The sequence below is a fragment of the Melanotaenia boesemani genome, chromosome 10 (genome assembly GCF_017639745.1).
Source record: "Melanotaenia boesemani isolate fMelBoe1 chromosome 10, fMelBoe1.pri, whole genome shotgun sequence".
Lineage (NCBI taxonomy): Eukaryota > Metazoa > Chordata > Actinopteri > Atheriniformes > Melanotaeniidae > Melanotaenia > Melanotaenia boesemani.
In genome coordinates, this window is record NC_055691.1 from 4946530 (window position 1) to 4958115 (window position 11586).

Consider the following 11586-nt stretch of genomic DNA (forward strand, 5'->3'; position numbering starts at 1 on the left):
CAACTAAACATCACTTACTAGCTGGATGTGTCAATAAATTAGTAATTTGCTAAGTTAAGAATTACCCATTGACATTTAGGATGAAGGTGTTTAGCAAGTCAGCTCAAAGATCACAGAAGTCATAATATTGCTTAACATCTGCCAACATGCAAAACACTTCATTTTGTTTGTCAAAAAATATAGAAAATACATAACCATGACACTGTGCTGCTACAAATGAAAGCTGTGCAACCTCTGCAAAGACTGATATGCATCTATATTCATTCTTGTGAAGCCATAGTGATTTTTTACATCTAGATATATTTCCAGTTTGTGAATCCTTGGGATTTAGCATAATGTGAATATGACGTTTCATTTATTACTACATTATTAAAATACTAAACTGGTCACTACACACCTAATCTGATACTGGAACCAATCAGAGACATTTGAATGTCAACGGGGCACTTTGGAGGATGCAAAAAAAAAAAAAAAATGAATAGTGTTGCTAAACTGTGACTATTAAGATGTTGAAATGTTAGTTTTACTTTACATGCTAATGTAACCTATTTATATTTACTTTTGAATGTGTTTAATGTTTAGATTTATTTTTTATTTGATATACTGGACTTGAGATCCACCAGCAGAATGTGCAGTGGGTTGTTCTGTACAGATATGAATATGTAAAGTTTTTTTTCTTTTTAAAAAAACCGATCCAATGATGCTTTCTTCTGCTGAGCCTGATTTTTTCTCCTAGTGAACTTTACTTTGATTTTTTATGTTTTACTTGCCCTGACTATTCAGTGTTTACTTTGTTATAAAACAAAACAAAACAAAAAAAAAAAAAAAAAAAAAAATACTGACTGATTATGTGTCATCATATTATATTCCATACTAATCACTTCACCTGTAGAATCACACACCCTTTAGACCAAGAGGCCTAAAAACATGGCTCTGATTGGTTCCTCCAGTACAACTGTAATTATTTCCAGTAGAGAACAAATAAACACCCCAACTTCTGTTTCTTTTATTGTAATATTCACCAACAGTTATGTAGAAAAAAACAAGCAATTATAAATAATCACAGAGCTGTACCTTATTATTATTATTATTGTTATTATTATTATTATTATTATTATTAATACATACATTCATATATATTGGGGTAATGCTCTGTTCTGTGATGAGCAGCCACAACTACACTATAATGTTATTTACAGCAATCACCTCTGCTATCTATGCAGCTATGCTGAATGTGTATGTACTCTGTAATCTAAAAAGGTTTTGGGTGAACTGCTGTAGCACAGAAATGACCTTGGCTGTAAATTTACTGCTTTGCACAAATAAAGTTTAAAAGATGCAACATACTGTGGGTGTCAGGTTTGTTTGGACATGTATCCACACATGAAAAGACTGAAACCAAGGTGAAGGAGGGGATTTCAGGCTGATAGTCTTAAATATGAACTTGTATTTCTGAAACTGTCCTGGATGTTGTGGTTTGTTAGATATAGGAAAATGTCTATATTTGAATGTAAATTATAGTCTATCAAATTCTTCAGGGAGACATGTTAGGTGCTTTTCAGTACAGTTCAGTATTGTTAAGCACTTTGTGATTTTATCTTGAAAGGTGCTATATAAATAAACATTTACTTACTTACTTTTACTTACTTACACCTGCAATTAGGCATTTATATTCAGGTTTTTCAAAATCAGGACAATAGTTTTTAGGTGTCCTAAATGAGAATATGACAAGCAAACAATAAATATCAGTGAAAGTGCACATGGTAGGTTGGGTCTATCACTTTGGTCCAGAATGAAACTTTTCACTAACAAAAAAATGTGCTGAAGTTCTTTTTAAGCTTTTCTGGCTGATCCCTAACTTTTCATTCGTTTTGAAGTTATTACAGGTTAAAATAGATAAATATTTTTAAGTAATATGTGTTATAGTTAAAACTATTTCACAGTAACAAGTTTTATGGTCTAACTTTTAATTAGTCTGTGTTCCAACAATTCAGGATCTAAACTTGACAACAATATCTCAAGATGATGTGGAAGCGCTGTTTTTTGGTTGCCCCAGAAAAAGATCTCATTGTATTTAATAATGACTCCTTTGTTCTTTGTGCTAACATGCTAACATGGACCATGATAGCATGAAGTTGAATAACTGCAGATTTACTAAGAGGTTCACACTTATAAATTCTAAAGAAATTAGTATTCAAAATCTGAAAATTTTTAAAATCTTAGATGATGAGATACAGCATAGCAGCAGCAACATGTGGAATTGCAAAATGTTTTACAACTGTGGCTGCAGGTCCAGTTGCATGTGTGAAAAAAACATTAACAAATAAAATGTCAGATAAATTAGATCAGTGGTTCCAAACCTACTTTCCTTCCTTCATGCAATTGCAAAAAATTATTGGACACAAATTTTTTTATGGATGAATCGTCGACACTATGGTGTTTCTCTGGCATATTTCAAGAATAAAATGATGCAGAAAATTACCAGGATAGACATGAACTACTCCATTACTTCACCAGCTCACTGAGCCCACTAAACTCAACCTATTCTTATTACCTGTTTGTAGAATATAATGTTGAAAAGTTATGCACAACTTTTTGCAGGAATTGCTGCATATTTGCCTGCATATTCGTTGATCCTGTCTGTGGTTTTAGTCATGGTTTTCTATTGGCTGCTCTTGGTGTAAATCGTAGATGTTGTAAGAAAACTGTAATTTACAGAACCATCATATTTACATTTTATCAACACATATCATCTAGAAGTAATGCAATCACTAGTTTGGATTTATAAGGTATTTGATCTAGGTGTGAAGACAGGGAAGTCAACATCCTCAACACTGGAATTCTGCTGGGTTGTGTGCTCAGCCCTGCTCTCGTCATCGTCTTCACACAGGACTGCTCTGCCATCCACTCCACCAACAGGGTTGTGAAGTTAGCAGACGACATCACCGTGGTGGGTCTGATATCCAACAATGATAAGACCCACTGCAGAGAAAAGGTCCAGAGTCTTACAAAATGGTGTTCCATCAACAATCTGGCTCTAAACATCAACAAGACAAGGTCATAGTAGATTACAGGAGGTCCAGGAAGACTGAGCACGCTGAAGTGAGGCGTGCGGACAGCATTAAGTTCCTGGACATCCACATTTCCTGTGACCTCTCCTGGACCATGAACGCTTCACACCTGGTGAAGAAGGCCCAACAATGGCTCTTGTTCCTCAGGAAGTTGAAGCAGACAGGGCTCTTTTCTCAGCTGCTTGTGAACTTTTACAGAGCCACCATTGAGAGCATCCTGTCTCAGTGTGACGGTGTGGTATGGCAGCTGCACAGGACAGTAGGAACTTAGTCCAGGGATTCTCAGGGGATTGTGGGCCGATGTCTATCCAGAGCAGGTCTCCATTTACAGCGCCCGAGTCCAGTAGAGGGCCAGATGCATTGCAGCCGACCCTATCCATCCAGGCAATGCACTGTTTGTACCACCTCCATCAGGAAAGCGGTACAGGGACATAAAAAAACACTACAAAAAGACTCAGAGACAGCTTTTTCCCCAGAGCTGTGAAAGCGATAGCCCCCCTGTAGTTCAACACTTACCTTGAAATATTGTTGCGTAGCAGGTTTTCATAGCCCCATTTATTTACTTTTAGACCTGGTCATTTGTGTTTTATGGCTCCCAAACCGCCAGTTTCATGTGAATGAAACATCCAAATAATAAAACATTTAAGCAAATACACTTAAATACATGAACATAAACTTGTCTCTGTTGTGGACATGGTCTTAATTTGAATCACAAAGGCTCCATTCAGTGAAATTTCACAGACCCTTGTGCTCCTTGGGGACCCCTTTGGGGGTGTCAGGGACCCCAGGTTGGGAGCCACTGAGTTAGACAGCCAAAATGCCAATAACCTCAAACTTATCAAAGGAATTCTAAAACTAATTCTAGCTAGTACAAAAGTGACAGTAATTATAGTGTCAATGTAAAGCAGAGTAAAGTTTCAGTAGTGGATGAGATAGTTAGATGGGTTTGGTAATGTCCCTTAACAGTTCAACAGTCTGATGGCTTGAGGGAAAAAGCTATTGCAGAACCTGGTGGTCCTGCAAAGGATGCTCCTGAGCCTCGTATCAAAGGGAATCCAATGACTTTTTTTGCTGTCCTCGCTACTTTCCTCTCATCTTTCCAGTTGGAGGCACTGCAGCCTCCACATCACAGAGAGATACAGTTGGTCAGGATACTATTGATGGTTCTCCTGTAGAAGATGGCGAGGATGGGCGGAGGCAGGTGGGCTCTTCTCATCTGCTGCAGGAAATGCAGACGCTGCTGTGCCCTCTTCAGCAGTAACCTCCCAGCACAGTCTGTTTTTAAAACATGCCACCAGCTTTAGAAGGTTGCTGAGTGTGGAGCATTCAGTGAAGAGCTTTAAAGACTGTGCTCCATGTTTGTTGTATCAAATTACACTGAGCTGCAATGGAAATCTTACAGCTGTCACAGTCAGTTTTATAAGAGCGTTATATACTTTTCAATATGAAATTTGCTCTTGAAATCTATCTATCTATCTATCTATCTATCTATCTATCTATCTATCTATCTATCTATCTATCTATCTATCTATCTATCTATCTATCTAGCTACATATTTTAGAATTAAATAAAAAACACATCAGTGATTTTCTAAAATTAAATTAATGAAATGAAAAATACTTAAATAGTTTTAGAGGGAAATTGCAATGTTTTAGTATTTATTTATTAGTATTATTTTTGTGTTTGTTTTTTCTGCTTTGTGTGTGTCTGTGTGTATATACATGTGTGTGCGTGTGATTGTGTGAAAGATTTTGAGTGTTTTTTTTAAATTTGTTGTTATGTAATCTAATTTGATATGTGTAAAGGCTCAGTGTTTTTAAATATGCATGAATTGCTTTTTTCATGTAAAGCACTTTGCCTTCAGCATGAAAAGTGCTTTATAAATAAAGTTTGATTTAATTTGATTTGATTTTCAGCATTCTCCTCTGGACAATCGTCTTCAGCAGATCCAGAGTTGTCTCCAGTGCAGAACCAGTTTATTTAGTTTGTTCAGCCTCTTTAAATTTCTCGCTCTCCCACTTAGGCGGCCTGGCTCCGGGCTCATTGCGGTCACTGCCCCTCAATTTTAATTGCACACAACATACACTACATAAACAGTTAGGAGCTGGGAGGGAGAGGGTATTGGGGACCTCTCACACCCCTGTTCCCCCTGGGTGTGGCCGGGGGCGAGCGGGGGGAGGTGGCCCCGGGTGGCTGCGCTGGTGGGCTGCTGGCTCTGTGGGTGCTGGGTCGAGGGGGGGCGGTGCTTGGGGCTCGCTGTCCTCTGGTCCGCCTAGGGTGTCCCCCACGGGGCATGGTGGATGGGTTATGTGTGACGTGACTGTGTGATGGTGAGTGCTTGTGGGCACAGGGAAGGGTGTGAGTGGGGGGTTATATGGGGTGCAGATTGGAGTAGGTGGGGGGTGGGGGGAGGGGGTCGATGGCTCCCTGGTTCCTGGGGTGTGCGGCTGGAACATCGGGGTGCGTGCTGGCCTACGCCGGGTGGCTGTCTGGGGGGCCTGGTCCTCCTAGGCATGTTGCGGGCCCTCTGTCTTTGGGGGGTGGGGCGGCCACCTCTGGGCTCCTGGGGCCCAGGACCCTTCACTTGGGCTGCCCTGGGTGGCCAGTCCCTGGCGGGGCTGGTGGCTGCCAGTCTTGGCCCACTGGGACCTGTGCCCCAAGACAGTGGGGGGCTCTTGCTGGGGCTCTCCTCTGCTGCCCTTCGGGTGGGGCTGGAGTCGGCTTCGTGGTGGGGTAGCTTGGGTTAGTGCTCCGGGGCTCCTGCTGAGGGCCTGGGCCCTGGGCTGCCCTGGTCTGCTGCTGACCTCCGTGGAGGCGTGGTCGCATTTGCATGATCTCACTCACCACTCTTCATCACTGACCACTCCTTATTCCTCATGCTCTGCATGCTGACACAGTCACTGAGTTGTCCAGTGGATTTATATACTAAGAGATAATTCTTTTTTTTATTTTTCCTGTGAGTTAGTATCTGGTCGCTGTTATGCTACTTTCATGATATGTCTTTTTGATTTGGTTATTATTTAAAAACTCTTAATGACTAGCAGCTCTGTTTTTTTGTAAAAGTTGTAGGAAATTTTCTGGTGTGTTCATGTACAGGTGTAACAGTTTGTTGTCTGGTGATGGTGTGGATTGAAGGGTCGTTTCCTTCTGTCTGTGATGTTTTTGTCTCCTTTCTTCTTCCCCTTTTGCTCTTTTTGCTATTTTCCATCTTTTTCTGTCCCCTCCGGTCAGGTCCAGCAAGATTACATAGATTCCGTGATTCAAAGTAAATAAATAAATAAATGAATCAGATTATCAAGAGGAGCCTTACCCATAGGCCTCCCCTTGGCAGAGCAAATTTGTTCAGCACGATACAGCAACCAGATTATCATTTTGCTTGCTATGATGCTGGACAGGACAAAAAAAGAAAAAAAAAAATTCTGGCTCTGATGCTGCTGCTGCAATAGATGGTTGACAAGCTGATTGCACGCTCCATAATAGATTGATAGAAGATATGAAACATCCTGGTGCAGACACTGAATGATCTAAGCTTCCATAAGAAGTAAAGTCTGCTTTATCCCTGTTGCATTTCCAGTCTAGTCTGCCTTATTTTGCCATTAGAGCTTCTTACTCAAAAATAAGACCCACAGTCATTAGCAAATAAACAGTGTGAACAGTATTGGAAGTGTGAGGTGTACTGTGTGAAAAGACATGGTGAGAGTACAGTCCCTTGTGGTGCTCCTGCACTGCTGACTACTATATCAGACACTTAGGAAAACATTGATAATTTGTTAAAAATTCAGATCTACTTCCTCCATACCATACAGTCAATGTTTTAAGACTCAGAAACACAGTACAAACTAACAGCTTTGGCTCAGACAATTTGCAGTCTGGTTTTAAATCACTTCAAATAATTTTTTTCAGCATAGCATCAACGATAAAAAGAAGAAACCTTTATCACAAACTGGTGTCTTAAAGCAAAAGAAACATCTAAAACAGCAGGGTAGTGGTCCCCGCAGACTGCAGTTACAGAACATTGCAGCAAAGCCCAACATGTCAGAAAACATTTCGTTGGAAAACTCTTGTAAGCACAAAGTACAACTGAAAGTGATGCAAGATGACTTTCTAAAGCTTATTTATCTGCAACATCTTTCTTGTTTAAATGCAGCATATTGTTGGACGTATCCCGTACAGATTTGTATGGAACATTCATTTAGATAATGGACTTTGAAACAAGTGAGATGGTGGAATACTGCACTGAGAGCAGTGGTGAGTCACACTTGGCTTGCTGGAATGAATCTGCAGCCAAATGCACCATTCATACAATATCACCTTAACCAATGTCACACTGTTGCCAATAACAGAGCTCTGCTTTTGACGCAGTGTGACGTGACAAACACATTTTTGTTTTTATCAGATGTAGATATCAGAGAGAATAGCAAACAATGAGCTGCTAACCATTATACAGTTGGGGTTCTTTACTGTTAGCGGCGTTATAAACCATAGTTTAAGGTTTATAACATTGCTTTGTAACATTCACACTGATGAAAGCCAGATCACGCTCCTAAGTGCATTTTTCAGTTCTTGGCTTTGTACTTTGCCCTGTTATGAAACTAAATAATCAATATCCCTGCTGTCTCACAACATACTTACATTTAATAGAATAAAATGTTTAATGTACAGCCAGATCTGAAAATAACTAAATGTTTGTGGGAAAAGGTCAGCTCAGCATCTTTGGCCGTCACTCCTGACTGAACATTTTGAAGCTTGGAGTCACTGCCAGCTTGCAAGCAGTGCCACATTAAGGGCAATGCATATTGTTTCTCCCAGAGCATGTACCTACTTATCAAACACTTATGGCAGATTATAGAAGTGAAACAAACAGCGAAACAGCCCTGAAATGATCTCAATATTGTCTTCAGGATCTGTGACAACTGGACTGGACTTTGAGCATACTGCCAGTCCTGGTGCAAAGTGCAGGCAATGCCTGAATGAGCTCATGTGGATTGAGCAGGTGTATTTCAGAGAATTTACATCAGGTGAGTGTACATGTAAGTCGCTTTGGATAAAAGGGTCTGCTAAATGACTGTAGAATAGAATAGAATAGAATAGAATAGAATAGAATAGAAAACATGCTCATGGCACTTTCTCAAACTCTGCATCACATATGTAGTAAACAAGCAAATTATAGACTCTATTCAGAGTTTATCAGTGAAAACTGCTTCAGTCTTGGGATTTTAAAGGAATTTTTTTCTTATTATTATTTTCTTTTTCTATTTACTTAATGAGATACACCTCCCATTCCTGTCACGTGAGCCCCTGAATGCTGTGGACTGGAACTGTCCTCCCTCAAAAAACAAGGAAATGATGAATCATTTGTGGATTCTACCCAACACAGCATTTCAAAGATGTGTGACCTCAGCTGCTTTTGTTAATAAGTGCTTGTGAAATTTCAGTGGACACCTGACAACCTAGCAGACAATGATTTCTAACATGGTATTGATACTGTGAAAAAAATGCATTTTAACTCAGATCTTTATATTTCCTAATAATTTCATTATTAGCCACATTACATCAGTTTCATTACCAGCTGTTGTTGAAAAGACTCTGAAAAGAGACTTTTTTTGTTTAATGGGAGCTTATTGAGATATCTTCTCTAACTAAACAAAGAATTCACATTTGGATTTTTCTACCTGGACAATGATAAGTTCAAGTCTTCTTCCTTTCAAAAAACTTGCAGTTAGTGTGTATGGCAGAGTAAAAGGCCTAAAACTCAATAGTAGGAGGTAAAAGGGAGGTAAAGGAAAGGGAAAAGTGAGGAGAAAATGGGGTGTGAATGCACGTGTGTGTTTACAGTTGTGTTTGGAAAGGAATGTGAGCAAGCTGCAAGCACAGGCTGGGGGAAGGGACAAGGATCAATGATCACTGTTAAGTGGGCTTTCTTTTTGTTGTTGTAGGAAACACCATTAGTGCTTCCACTGTTTCAAACAATGTAGTGAAGTAAATTGTTTGATATTGACATTAAATACTGTGGCACCAAAGAAAGAAATGCTTGATGTATCTTAATATAATCTGTTCTTGATTCCATGACACTGAAATTAAGTGTCATTCTGATTTTGTCAGTCATTCAGACTTTGCTTCCCTCTGCTGACCCGGGGGCCGACAGCATGACAAGAATGCAGTGGAGAGGAATCTTAATTCCAAGAGTAGTGAGAGATTAACTTTGGCATGGTCAGCTGGGAAATTTTCTCAGGCAAGTTGTTTGTTTACATCATAACTGTGACAGCTAAACTGGGTGTGACTAAGACAGCAGTTTTACTGGTATTGATCCATAAATATAGTGAGTTACCTTTTAGGACAGGATGGTGTTAATGAGAATTTAGTCAGCTGAGATCATCATATGTCATTTTAGTCTGTTCAACAGATGTTCCAAACCACAGTCTGATGCCGGATTGGTCAGTTGAGTGAATTAAACAACAGGCAAATGATGGCGATCGAACACAAGTATTAATAGTATTAACCCCTAGTGCCCTGAGTGATTCTTAAACATTAATTTATTCATTCACTTGTAAATAAGTGATGAAATACAGAAATGTAGTGTTAAATACATACATTTGTTTATGTCCTTTTCCCATTTTCTTTTAATTTCTAACATCACATGTGATGAAGACCCTGGAACGGCTGATGCTCCACCACCTCAGACCCCAGGTTCAACACGCCCAGGACCCCCTGCAGTTTGCCTACCAGGCAAAGGTGGGGGTGGATGACGCCATCCTGTACCTCCTTCACCGGGCACACACTCACTTGGACAGTGGCAGAGGCGCTGTGAGGGTCATGTTCTTCGACTTCTCCAGCGCCTTCAACACCATCCAGCCCACTCTTCTGAGAGACAAGCTGCATAACATGGGAGCGGACTCACATCTGGTCTCCTGGATTGTGGACCACCTCTCGGAGAGACCACAGTACGTTAGGCTGGGTGGCTGCACATCTGACACTGTGGTCAGCAGCACCGGAGCACCACAGGGCACTGTGCTCTCCCCTGTCCTGTTCACAATCTACACATCAGACTTCCAGTATGAGTCTGAGCTCTGCCACATGCAGAAGTACTCAGACGACACTGCCATAGTTGGATGTATTAAGGATGGACAGGAGGAGGAGTACAGGAGTTTGGTGGAAGACTTTGTTGGCTGGTGCAGGGCGAACCACCTGAAGCTGAACACTTCCAAAACCAAGGAGCTGGTGGTGGACTTCAGGAGGAACAGATCAGACCTGAGGCCCGTCTCCATAGAGGGTGTGGAGGTGGAGTCGGTCAGTTCATATAAGTACCTGGGACTGCAGCTTGATGACAGACTGGACTGGTCAGAGACCATCAACGCCATCCACAAGAAAGGACAGAGCCGTCTGTACTTTCTAAGGAGGCTGAGGTCCTTCAACATCTGCAAGAAACTGCTGCTGATGTTCTACCAGACTGTGGTGGCCAGTGTCCTTTTCTATGCTGTGGTGTGTTGGGGAGGCAGCATAAAGAAAAGGGACGCAGCACGGCTGGATAGAGTGATCCGAAGGGCAGGATCTGTGGTGGGCACAGAGCTGGACTCTTTGGTCTCAGTGGCAGAAAAAAGGACCTTGGACAAGATCCTGACCATCCTGGACTCCTCCTCTCACCCTCTGCATAGAACTCTGAGCAGGCAGAGGAGTGTGTTCAGCCCCAGACTACTGTCCCTGACCTGCTCCACCAACAGACTCAAAAACTCTTTCGTACCCCGGGCCATCCGGCTGTACAACATCTCGCTGAGGGCGCAGGGGTCACAACCACAACCATAGTCTGAATAGTTTTTATGGACATGTGCCTTTTTCTCATTTGGAAGCACATTTGCTCTTATCCCATTCTGTTAACACTGTCTCAGCAGTTTTTGCACATCCTGCACTTTTTCACTCATGCACCTTGTTTGGCTACCACCGTCAACATATGTACATACTTGATCACCTGTACAGTATATATGTACATAGACCATAATAATGGTCTTCTTTATCTACCGTTGCCTCTATTTAATTTTAAATTAGTCTAGTTATGCTTAAGTACTAACCCCTAATGTCAAGTACTAACCTTTAATGTATGTATATGCTACTGGATGCTTGAATTTCCCTCGGGATCAATAAAGTATCTATCTATCTATCTATCTATCTATCTATCTTGTCCTGAATCCATAATGACAAATCAAAATATATTCAACAAAAGCTTATTTTAGTCTCAAGTCAAAATCTTAAATAATTTTTTTCAGCAAATCTGAAAAATCATTTAACAAAGTACTTGAATGTCATAGAAAAACCCCATTATTGTCCATCACTAATGATGTGAAAAGTATTTTTTGTAAAGCTAAACTCAGGACTACTGCTGGTTGTTGTGATCAAAGTTACAAATGTATCATAAAAACTTACATTATTATAACTTTTTCTATGTTACGGCCACTGCTTATTGCAGGCAGCTGCGGCTCGTTCTGCAGGTAATTGCTTGGCTCCCCTGTCTCCTCCCCTCTGA